Raw genomic sequence first — 12,994 nt, forward strand, 5'->3', positions numbered from 1 at the left:
TTTTCCTGATTACATGTAAAAACACATTTTAACATTTTTTTTTCAAATTTTGAGTTCCAGATTCTGCCCTTCCCTCTTCTCTCCCCCCATTGAGAAGGCAAACAATTTGACATAGGTTATACATATGTAATCATGCAAAACACATTTCCATATAAGTCATTCTGTGAAAAAAAACACAGACTAAAAAAAAAACAAGAAAAAATAGCTTTGATCTGTAATATGCTCTACAAGTTCTTTCTCAAGATGGACAACACCTTTCATTCTAAGTCTTACAAAATTTTCTTGTATCATTGTGCATTGTGTTGCTGAGAATAGCTAAGTTGTTCATAATAGATCATCATACAATATTGCTGTTACTGTGTACAATGTTCTTCTGGTTCTGTTCATTTCACTTTGTATCAGTTCATATAAGTCTTTCCATATGTTTCTGAAATCATCCTGCTCATCATTTCTTAAAACACAATACTATTCCATTGTAATCATAAACCACAACTTGTTCAGCCATTCTCCAATTGATGGACATCCCCTCAATTTCCAATTCTTTACCACCACTAAAAGAAATGCTATAAATATTTTGTACACATAGGTCCTTTTCCTTTTTTATCTCTTTGGGATACAGACCTAGTAGTGGTGCTGTTAGTCAAAAGGTATTCATAGTTTTGGAGCCCTTTGGTCATAGTTCCAAATTGCTTTCCAGAATGCTTGTATCAGTATACAATTTCACCAATAGTACATTAGTGTTTTAATTTTCATATATCCCCCCCCAACATTTGCCATTTTCCTTTTCTGTCATATTAGCCAATCTGGCATATGTGAGGGAGGAGCTTAGAATTGTTTTAATTATGATCTCTTATTTTCAAGGACTCTCATTGTCAAAAAGATCCATCTCTGCCTTCCTAATGTGAAGTTACCCATCACAGACTAAGATTTTAAAACAGAACACCATTTTTTTCCAGCATGAAGTGCATATTTTTCTTCTATAGCTATGTATTGTAAAAGTTTGTTTATTTTTGACTTTTAAAATATCAGTTAAGTAAAAGTGAAGAGGAGACAGGATAATCTATTGAATAATGCTAACTGTGAAGTCAGGAAGGCCAGGATCCAATACTTACCTGACACTACTAACATAAGGCTATGCAAGTTGCTTTTATTCTCTGAGCTTCAAGTTTACCATCTGAAATTCAGTCTAATTATGCTTATTGCACTTGCCTTGTAGACTTTTTTTAAGAACAAGAAAATAAATATAAAGTGAATTGAAGATATCAAGTGAATTTTCAAAGAAGTAATTAATAATCACTTGAAAATGCTCAAGCTCTCTTATAATCACAGAAATGAAATTAAACCAATTCTGTGGAACCCCCCAACATATACACCAATCAAATTGGGAAAAATAATTACAAACAATGAAATGCAATGCTGTTAGCATTAGGAAATCACAGGTACACAATAATCAAAAGGAAATATTAAATTTATAGAATGTTTTAGAAAGTAATCTTGTAGTTTAGTCCATCAAAAATCATTTATTAAGCACCTATTATATGACAAGCATTGTGACATATACTGTATATTAATTTTTGTGAAAATAATCATAGCTTTTTGCCCAATAATTCTGCTGCTGGAAATATAACTCAAAATTGTTATAAAGAAAAAGTTATACATAAAAACATTTTCATAGCAGCATTAGATATAATTACAAAAGAACAACAATGCTGCAACAATTTGGGTATTGAAGTTTTATAGATATTTTGATGAACTTACACAGTGGTGAGCCTTTATTTGGAACTTTTGGTTATCTTCATTTATCTGTCAGTCAATAAACATTAATCAAGTGCATACTATGTACACACCAGGCATTTTGTTAAACACAGGGGATAGAAAAAGAAGCAAAAGATAAATCTTGCCATCAAGGAACTCACAAACTAATAGGACAGACAACAACCAAATATGTACAAAGAAGCTATATATAGGATAAATAGGAAATAATTAGGAGAGAGAAGACACTAGAATTATGAGGTATTGGGAAAGGTTCCCTGTAGATAGTTTTATTTGGGACTTGAAGGAAGGCAGGGAAGTCAAGAGGGAGAGATAAGAACGGAGAGCATTCCAGGGATAGGAGGGGAGCAGTCAGAGCAAATGCCCAAAGCCATGAGATGTAGTGTCTAGTTCAAGAAACAGCAAAGAGGCCTGTGTCACTGGATCAAAGACTATGTGTTGGGGTGTAAGATGTAAGGAGAAAGGAGAGATGGGGAGGAAGTTAGATTTTAACAGGCTTGAACATGGGATTTTGTATTTTATCCTGGAGATTATATAAGGTGTCTGTGTGACATATTCAGATTCACACATTAGGGAAGCATACATACACAAACACACATGCATGCGTGCTGACACACAAAGGAAATTAAAAAAACAACTTTGGGGCATAGTAACAACTGAGAAGTTAAGAAAGTCATTCATTCTTCAGGAGACGGTACTTAAACAGCTTTAAAGAAAGCAAGATTACCCTTTGACCCAGCAATAGCCCTTTTAGAGCTGTATCCCAAAGAGATCATACAAATGGGAAAAGGACCCACATGTACAAAAATATTTACAGCAGCTCTTTTTGTGGGGGCCAAGAATTGGAAATTGAGGGAATGCCCATCACTTGGGGAATGGCTGAACAAGTTGTGGTATATGAATGTAATGGAATACTATTGTGCTATAAGAAATGATGAGCAGGGGGGCTTCAGAAAAACCTGGAAAGACTTGTATGGACTGATGCTGAGTGAAATGAACAGAACCAGGAGAATTCTGTGCATAGTAGCAGCCACATTGTGCGATGACTAACATTGATAGACCTAGCCCTTCTCAGCAATGCAAGGATCGAAGACATGACCAAAGGTCTCATGATGGAAAAGCTATCCACATCCAAAGAAAGAACTATGGAGTTTAAATGCAGATCAAAGCATACTGTTTGCTATTTTTTTCCTTCTGTTTTGTTTTGTTTTTTCTTTTGATGGTTCCTCCTATTGGTTCTAATTTTTCTTTACAACATCACTAATGTGAAAATATATTAAATAGGAATGTGCATGAATAGCCTGTATCATATTGTGCAATCTCAGGGAGGGAAGGTGGAGGGAGAAGTAGAAAAATTTAAAACTCAAAAGCCTATGAAAGTGGAGGCAATGAGTGCTGACAGTCTTTTTTTTTTATCAAGGCTTGTGGTTTAGTAAATGAAGAACAATATAAAACAGCTTGAGGGGATAATAGGATCTAATGAAGATTATTGTTTTTAAGGAAAGGTTAAACAGGCATCTTTAAAGAAAATAGGGGAGAAGTCAATTTATAAAGAGAGGCTAAGGATTTGAGCCAAGGGGATGATTAATACAATTTAATGAAAAAGACAGGGAATAAGTTCAAGTGCACATTTACAGTCACTGGCCTTGGAAAGAGGGGTACATCTTTGTAAAAGACTGAAGGGGAAAGAGGAAAGAGTGGGAAATGATGTTATAGGTTTTTGAGATGATAATAAGAGATGTTCACTTCAATTGTCTCAGTAAATTCAAGGCAAGGTACCCAGCTGAGAAATATTGGGGAGAGTTGTGGAAGGCTGATGGAAAGAAGACAAGTTTTGGAATAAGAGAGGAGTAAAAAAATTGCTGTATCACAGTGAGGGCCTTGTGAAAGTTGGAAAACATACATTTATAATGATCCTAATCTGCACAGTGGTGAAACTTTCTCCAACCGTGTTTAGCAGTTTGTGAGTTGCAGCAGAGGAAGTGACAGTGGGAGTAATCCACAGATGAGATTTGGCATGAGAAAGGTTATAAGAAAATGCATTCAATAGCAGAGGACAGGGTAGAATTATAGTGCCTAACTAGTTGCAGTTGAAGTGGAAAGAGAGTGAAGTTAGAGCAGAGGTAATATCTGATAGGAATGCAGTATCATTGGATGATAGAAAATGATCAGTTAAATTTAATAAATAGATAACAGTGAAAATTCTTAACTAAATTTAATAGATAGCAGTGAAAATTCTTAACTAAACAAAGAATAGAAGTGATCAAAACAAATAAGATAAATTAGATGACCAAAAATTGTAGACAATTTGTGCAAACAAAATCCACACAGCTAGTGAGTGCATAAACTGTCCACTAAAACAACAATTAATAACAAATTATGCTAGGGTACATACAAACATATACATATATTTATAGATTGTGTGATACACACATATGTATGTATATATAATTATTTATATAAATTACATATGCAAATACATACATGGTTGTATGTGTTGTATATGTGTATTTCATGGGGGATGTCTACCTCAAGGATGTGAAGACTTCCCTGGCAGAATGGGCAGATGAAAGCAATTTGAAAGTTGTCAGCATATAGATGCTAATTAAATCCATGAAAGTGATGAGATCACCATATGAAGTAGTGTTCCTAGAGAAGAGAAGATGGCCTAAGACAGATTCCTGAGGGATACCTATAATTAGAGGGTATGATCTGGATAAGGATCCAGCAAAGACAGAGACAAAATAGTTGAGATAGATGTAGGAGGATAACCAGGAGAGAGGAGTATCTTGAAAACCCAGAGGAAACAAAAGGTATTAAGGAGAAGAAAGTAATCATTAGTATCAAAGACTGCAGAGAGATCAAGGAAAATGAAGACTTATAGAAAGATATTAGACTTACATTCTGAGAGATGATTAACTCTGGAGAGAACAGTTTCAGTGGAATAAAGTGGGAAGTCTGATTGTAAGAGGTTAAGAAAAGAATAAGATGAAAGTGGAGACACCTATTATGGATGACTTTTTTGAGGAATTTAGCCACATAGGGCAAAAGAGATACAGACTGACAGCAGTGATGGAAGGAACAATTGAGGGTTTTTTGTTTTGTTTTTTAGTGTTTAGTTTGCTTGTCTTTTTCAAGATGGGAGAGACATGGGCATGTTTGTAGGCAGTAGGAAAGGGAGAGTAGACAGGGAGAGATAGATAAATAACTGATACAGGGGGATGACAGAGATGACAAACTTTTAGAAGAGACAGGGTAGAATAGTATCCCTTGAACAGGAAGTGAGTTTAGCATTGGTGAAGAGTGAGGCCAAGTTACCATGTGAAACAAAAGTGAAGGAAGCCATTATGGAAGAAGAATCATAGAAATCACATGTTTATTACATCAGCTAAAGTACCAAGTCTAATTTGAAAGCTTGCAGAACTCAGATTTTTTTTCAATTCATCCCCATAAGAGTAGCTAACACATCTTTAGATCACCCACAGAATTCAACATCATACTGTTTAGTCAATGAATATTTGGTGAAGTTAGGCCAAGTTTATTCATTGCTTCATTCAGATTAGTCTAGTTCAGTTCAGACCAGTGTTTCCCCAACAATTATTCCCTCCTTCACACTAGGTGAGCAAACAGAACATGAAGAGCAAAAAGAATAGAAGAGATAAGGGGATATGCACAACACCATGTCCTCCCCCTACATTATCTCTATAATTTTAATACAATATTCTAGACTATTCCATAGATTTTTTCTATTTTTAGAACTCTTAGAAATTATAACTGTGCATATTGAAATATTAACTCTGTAAGTAAAAATTATCTAATAGTTTGATCTACTTAAAATTGAATTTGCTATGTCTGGACCTGGTGGGTTTCTCCTTCCTAGAAGTCTTTAAACAAAGGTCAGAGGAGCCCTTGTTGAGTGTTTTATAAGAGGAATTCTTTCTCCACATGTGGTAGGAGCTAGATAACTGCTGATTGTAAGAATTTCAAATCTGAATTTATCATGATTAGAAGATCTAATTAAATACACATTATTTTAGTATTGGTCTAATAGATAACAGAAATAATTGACACAAAATATAAGGATGCATTTTTTAAATTATGATTTACGTAGTATTTCTGAAAACAGAATTAGTACTGAATGGAAATCAGGATACCAGTACCTAACTGCATGAACCATAAAAAGTTTCTTGATACCTCTGGGCTTAGTTTCTTTCTCTTGAAAACTAGGGGATTGGACTAGATTATCACTCAGCTTGCTTTCCCTTTTCAAATTCTATGATTAAAAAATAATGGGAAATGGAGCATGCATTGTTTTCAATATCAGCTCATTTCATGACATTTTAAAACCATATCACACTACTGGTAAAGTAGTGATAATCTGAAATTTTTGTTGTCATTGTTAAATGAACCTATTATAGCATAGGCATACAAAGTTCCTGGTGAAGAACTCCTACCAATACAAATAAATCTCTTCAAATTAATCTTTGGGAAACTATCTAACTGACAAGCTAAAATCTAGAAAGTCATACATATAGGCTCAAGACGATTACTGGGTTATATCCATACCATGGGAGACTCATCAGTTCTATTGCCAAAAATAATCTTTTCTTTATTTTTGTCATATTGTTCTGACATTAGAGACATTAGTATGCCTGAGTAAGTGATAAATACTTAATTTACCATGGCAGAGGATTCAACTCAAAGAATTAATACAAGAACCCCTGTAATCAGGCTATGATTTCCTTAAGTATGCAAAATGATGACAGTATAAAAATATAAAGGGTATAAAAATATCTTTAATAATGTCCAGAAAGAAAAATGGATACAAAAGTATTCCTCTAGGAAGTACATATTCATCTATTTCTTAAATTTAGAAAAATAGGCAATATGGTAGCTAGTATTCACTAAAATGGTATTTGGTTTTTTTTTTTTTTAATTGCCTTATGTACAAGGGTAAACATGACCCAGGATACTCATTCCCCAATTTTTCCCCCTCTCTTGTTGACATCTGTTTTTCAATGAATCATACATATTTATAGGACATACCAAGCATTTTACTATTATTGTTACTAGAAAGTAGCACAGAACATAAAATTTATCAACAATTTTACATCTTAGATTGTCCGGTCTTAGTCAATGGAAGAATTTTCTTGTGTGTGTGTGTGTGTGCGTGTATTTGTTTTCTTTGAGCACACATACAGTGTATATAAGCATACTGGTTAAGAGTATTTCATCTGCATACCGATAGAACATAATTAGAGGGTAGAGAGACCAGTCTCAGATAAGAAAGTTAGAAAAGGCATTAGAGTAAGAATTTACTTGAAAAGAATGCCCAGAGAAATCAGGTTGTGTGAATGTAAGGGTTTTTCATCATAGATAAAAAGGTACTGCAGGAATAGGTGTCCCAGTTTCTATGAACCAAAATAGTTAAGGCTATCTAACTCCCAAGCTGCTAGGGTTGCAAGAAGTATTTTAACTCCAGAAATGTTAAGTAGTATAAGATTGGTGGTCATCCTTCATTCTCAAAGAGAACCAAAATTTCATCACTATGGTGGGGCCAAAATACAATGTGTCTGACCATTGCTGCTCAGACCAATATTAGCTCAGAAGGCCCAACCACAGGTCAGGTAAAAATAGTTCATATGAACAATTAGGGACAGAAATTTCTCTAAATTTTTGCATTTCACCTTTTTTTTTTTTGAGCTCCTGCAATTCTGCTTTGCTCATAGATTATAGTACCTTCTTTGAAGTGGATGTGTCATACTGGATGGTCCTGTACCAATGTTTCCTGAGTCTCACTATCGATTCTAAATTTCTTCAAAGAGATGTTAAGAATGTCCTTATATCACTTCTTCTAACCTCCACATGAGCACTTGCTTTGTGAGTGAGTGTTCTCTGCAAAATAGTCTTTTAAACAAACTTACTTTTGGCATTTGAACAATGTGTTTAGACCATCAGAACTGTGCCACCTGCAATAGAGTTTGAATGGTTGGCAGTTCAGCTCAAGAAAGTACCTCAGTGCCCAATACCTCATCTTGCCAGGTGATCTTTTGAGAATCATCTTAAGATGATTCAATTTCCTGGCATGATACTAGTAGGGTTTCATAGGCATGCAACAATGACATCAGTACAATGTCTCTTTAGACCTTCATTTTGTAGACAGTCTGATACCTCTTCTCTTCGGTACTTTCTTTCAGGGCATCCCAAACACTGTGCTAGCTCTGGCAATGTATTTGTAACTTCATCACCTATGTGGACATTCTTAGAAAGTTTGCTTCCAAGGTAAATGAACTTACCTACAGCATTCTGTAATTGTAGTAATTGATATTTCCATGTATGGATGGTGTGGTGCTGGCTGGTGGAGAACCTCTATTTTCTAAGTGTTAACTGTTAGGCCAAAATTAGTGCAGGCAGCAAACTTTGCTGCATCTCAGCCTTAGAGGCTTCATTCACAGTCCTCTTCAAACAAAAAGTTACATATCAACTCTCCTTCCACTTTAGTCTTGACTTGTAGCCTTTTCAAGTTAAATAATTTGCCATCAGTGCAGTAGCTGACCTTGATGCTGTTTTCATCCTTATTGGAGTTGTTCAGCAATATTACAGACAATATTAAGCCAAAAAAATAGGAACAAGAGCACATCCCTGTTTTACTCCATTGGTTATGGGGAAAGTATGAGAGCACTGTGCATTATCTAGAACCCATGCAATCACAGAGTCATGAAACTGGCATAAACTTCTCCAGGCTACAAAATTTTGCCATAATTGTCCATAAGCCCTCACAACTGACAGTGTCAAACGCCTTGATCAAATTGAAAAAAATTCTGTACAGATCTCTGTTTTGCTCCTGGCATTTCTCCTGGAGCTGTTGATCAGCAAACACTGTATCAACCGTTCCTTTGACCTTTCTGAAGCCACACCGGCTCTAAAGTAGATGACCATTTTCCAGGTGAAGGATAAATCTATTAAGGATGAGTCTGACAAGAATATTGCCATCAATAACTATGAGAGAGACCATACTGGGATTATCACAGGACAACCTATTTCCCTTTTGGTTATAAAGATAGACAATGGAGGCATTTTTGAACTCCTAGAGGATAATCTTTTCTTGTCATATAACCTGGAAAATGTGTCAACTTTTATATGAGCATTGGATGGCCTGCCATGCAAATTTAAGCTGAAATGGCATTAGCTCAGGCATTTTGCCACATGAGAGGAGCCTAATGGAATTCAAAACCTCTTCTTCAGCTGGAAGTTTGGCTAGAGAGGATTGACTTCAACCAGAGGTATACCATCCATGGCTTTAGCATTGATTGATGATGGTTTGTTAAGAACACTATGGACCATGTCCTCATCACTAATCATTGTGGCTCCATCATCACTGAGTACATCACCATAGGTCTTTGGCCCATAAATAGCCTTAAAGGCATCATAAAAAAGCACTTTAGATTTTTACTATCAGCATTAAACTGAATTTTATCTGCCTTCTTATTGAACCAAGAATCCTGCATCTCTCTGAGTTTTATTTGCACTTTGCTTTTGACAGAATTAAATGCTTCCTTCTTAGAGATAGACAAACTATCCTACTGTTAACACTGTGGAATTTGTATCTTTTGTTTAGCAGCCTCTGAATTTCAAACCAATCTTGATGTTTGTGAGTGTTCTGGTCCAGTGTTGTGTACCAATTCTCTGAAAGCTGCCCACTCCTTTTCTGCTTCACTGTTGCCAACCATGTGTCAGTTCAACTTTTCCTCCAAGTTAACAGTGGATTGTTTATACACAGAGAAATACTCTAATCTGTTGATATTAAGTCTTCTGTTAGCTGGCTTTCCTTGGAGCCACACTTTACTTGAATGTGAATGTTTAGCTTGGAGAGGATAAGTCTATGATCAGTCCAGCACTCTGCAACACATATCACCTTTGTCACTCTCACATCCTATCTTCCTCTTGTCCTTACAATGACATTCTATTAAATACTGATGTTTCTGTGAGGATGCATCTATAAAATTTTATTGTATTTATGTAAACAGAAGAGTATTGGTGATGAGAAAACCATGAGAGGTACAAGTCTTTAGTAATGACCATTCCTGTAGCTGTTTCCAATTTTATTCCTTCCAAGGACTCTCTGCTGTGTCTACTAGTCTATGGCTACTCTTGCATTAAAGTAACCCAAAATTATAAGCTTGTCTTCTTTTGCATATTGAGGTTGAGGGTCTCCAGGTCTTCATAAAAGTTTTCTTTGACCTCATCAGGGTTCATCATGGTAGGAGCACATGCACTGATGATGGTGGTATGGCACTTTCCTGCAAGTGGCAATTGCATTGTCATGAGCCTGCCATTCACCCCTTTGAAGAGGCAAACAAGCTTATTGATCAAATTAGTTTTGACTGCAAAACCTACCCCAGCTTCAAAGCACTCCCCATCCCTGTCCCACTCCAGAAAAAATGTATCCCCCTCTAATTTCAGTAAGCTGGTGTCTGTTTGTTAGCCTTGTTTCACTCAAGGATGCTATTTGGATGTAATACCTGCTGAGTTCAAGGGCTGTCCAACATAAAGGTCTACTAGATTTTGTATTGTTTATAAGCTTGTGTACATTCTATTTACCAATGGTGAAGGAACTATCTTGGTAAAAGTTTTGTACTTTTTTGAATGCTTTGACCACAGGGTAAAATCCCTGTCTGTCACAGCAAGCAGGCCAGGGTTGGATGAAGCAGACAATTTTTAGGGCAGCTTTTGTAACCCCTTCCTCACACCAGGAGGTGAGCAGTATGGTCCTTAAAAAGGCTGCTCAGACACCCAAGGAGCTGATGAATCCTACTGCTGCTTCAGTCCAACAAGAAGATGACTTTATGGCCTGGGTCTTCTGTGTGTAGGGTTCTGATTTCTATTCCTACACATGCTTGCCTGTGGTCATAGGACTTTGAAGTAGGTAAAAATTGTAAAATGGTATGGATGATATCTTTTGACTTATACATAAATTAAATTTGAGTGAAACAGAATTTTACAAAGTTGTCTGTTTCACTTTCTCCTCCAAAGCCATCAAAGTTCAGTGGCAAGACAAAAGTCATGATGACTGTCTATGGCTTGGGATACACTGGATGATCTTGGCATCTTCAATGTCTAACCAAGTTCTAAGCTCTAAGTACTCCATAGTACATGTTTTAGTCATGACCTTTGAAACAAATAGTTCTTATCCACCCATTCTACTGAGAGAAGTCTTCATCTGCTTTGAGTGGACACCCCTTTAACTCACCAATGGGTTTGAGACTCCTGGGTTTCCTTCAACTCATACAAGTTTTTCCAGGTTTTTTTGAAGTCTACTTGCTCATCATTTCTTATAGCACAATAGTGCTCCATTACATTCATATACCACAACTCATTCAACCATTCCCCAAATGAGGAGCATCCCCTCAATTTCCAATTCTTTGCAACCATAAAAAGAGGTGGTATAAATATTTGTTTGTGTGTGGGTACTTTTCCCATCTTTATGATCTCTTTGGGATACAAACCTAGAAGTACTATTGCTGGGTCAAAGGGTATACACATTTTTATAGCCCTTTGGGCATACTTCCAAATTGCTCTCCAGAATGATTGGATCAATTCACATCTCCACCAACAATGCAATAATGTTCCAATTTTCCCACATTTCTCCAACATTTATCATTGTCTCATTTTGTCATGTTGGCCAATCTGATAGATGTGATGTGATAACTAAGAGTTGTTTTGATTTTCATGTCTCTAAACAATAGTGATTTAGAACATTTTTTCATATGACTATAGATAGCTTTAATTTCTTTATCTGAGAATTGCCTGCTCATATCCTTTGACCATTTATCAATTGGGGAATGACTTGTATTCTTATAAATTTGACAATCCTATATGTATTTTAGAAATGAGGCTCTTATCAGAGATACTGGTTGTAAAAATTCTTTTCCAGTTTTCTGCTTCCCTCCTAATCTTGGTTGCATTGATTTTGTTTGTGCAAAAACTTTTCAATTTAATGTAATCAAAATTATCTATTTTGCATTTCATAATGTTCTCTATCTCTTGTGTGGTCAAAAATTCTTCCGTTCTCCATAAATCTGACAAGTAAACTATTCCTTGCTCTCCCAGATAGCTTATAGTGTCAGCTTTTATATATAAATTGTGCACCCCCATTTTAACTTTATTTTGGGTATGGTGTAAGATTTTTGTCTATGCCTAGTTTCTGCCATACTCTTTTCCTGTTTTCCCAACAGTCTTTTGTCAAATAATTAATTTTTATCCCAGAAGCTGGGGTCTTTGGGTTTATCAAACAGAAGATTACTATAGTCATTGAATACTGTGTCTTGTGTACCTGATCTATTCCACCAATCCACCACTCTATCTCTTAGCCAGTACCAAGTAGTCTTCATGATCACTACATTATAATACAACTTAAGATCTGGTATGGCTAGGCCACCTTCCCTAATATTTCTTTTCATTAGTGGCCTTGATATTCTGGACCTTTTGTTCTTCCAAATGAATCTTGATATTATTTTTTCTAACTCTATAAAATATTTTTTGTTAGTTTCATTGATATGACACTGAATAAGCAAATTAGATTAGGTAGAATTGTCATTTTTATTATGTTAACTCAGCCTACCCATGAGGACTGATGTTTTTTTAATTATTTAGATCTGATTTTATTTGCGTGAAAAGTGTTTTGTAATTGTGTTCATATAGCTCCTGGGTTTGTTTCAGGAGGTAGACTCCTAAATATTTTATAATATCTATAGTAACTTTAAATGGAATTTCTCTTTCTATCTCTTGCTATTGGGCTTTATTGGTGATATATAAAAATGCCAATGAGTTATGTGGTTTTATTTTATAGCCTGCAACTTTGCTAAAGTTGTTTATTATTTCAAGGAGTTTTTTACTTGATTCTCTAGGATTCTGCAAGTATATCATCATGTCATCTGCAAAGAGTGATTAGCTTTGTTTCTTCTTTGCCTATTCTAATACCTTCAATTTCTTTTTCTTCTCTTATTGCTAAAGCTAATGTTTCCAGTATGATATTGAACAACAGTAGTGATTACAGATATCCTTGTTTCACCTCTGATCTTATTGGAAATGCTTCTAGCTTGTCCATATTACATATTATGTTTGCTTAAGGTTTTTGGTATATGCTACATATCATTTTAAGGAAGACTCCATTTATTTCTAAGTTCTCTAGTGTTTTTAACATGAATGGTCATTGTATTTT

The sequence above is a fragment of the Vombatus ursinus genome, unplaced genomic scaffold (genome assembly GCF_900497805.2).
Source record: "Vombatus ursinus unplaced genomic scaffold, bare-nosed wombat genome assembly UNPS02014791.1, whole genome shotgun sequence".
Lineage (NCBI taxonomy): Eukaryota > Metazoa > Chordata > Mammalia > Diprotodontia > Vombatidae > Vombatus > Vombatus ursinus.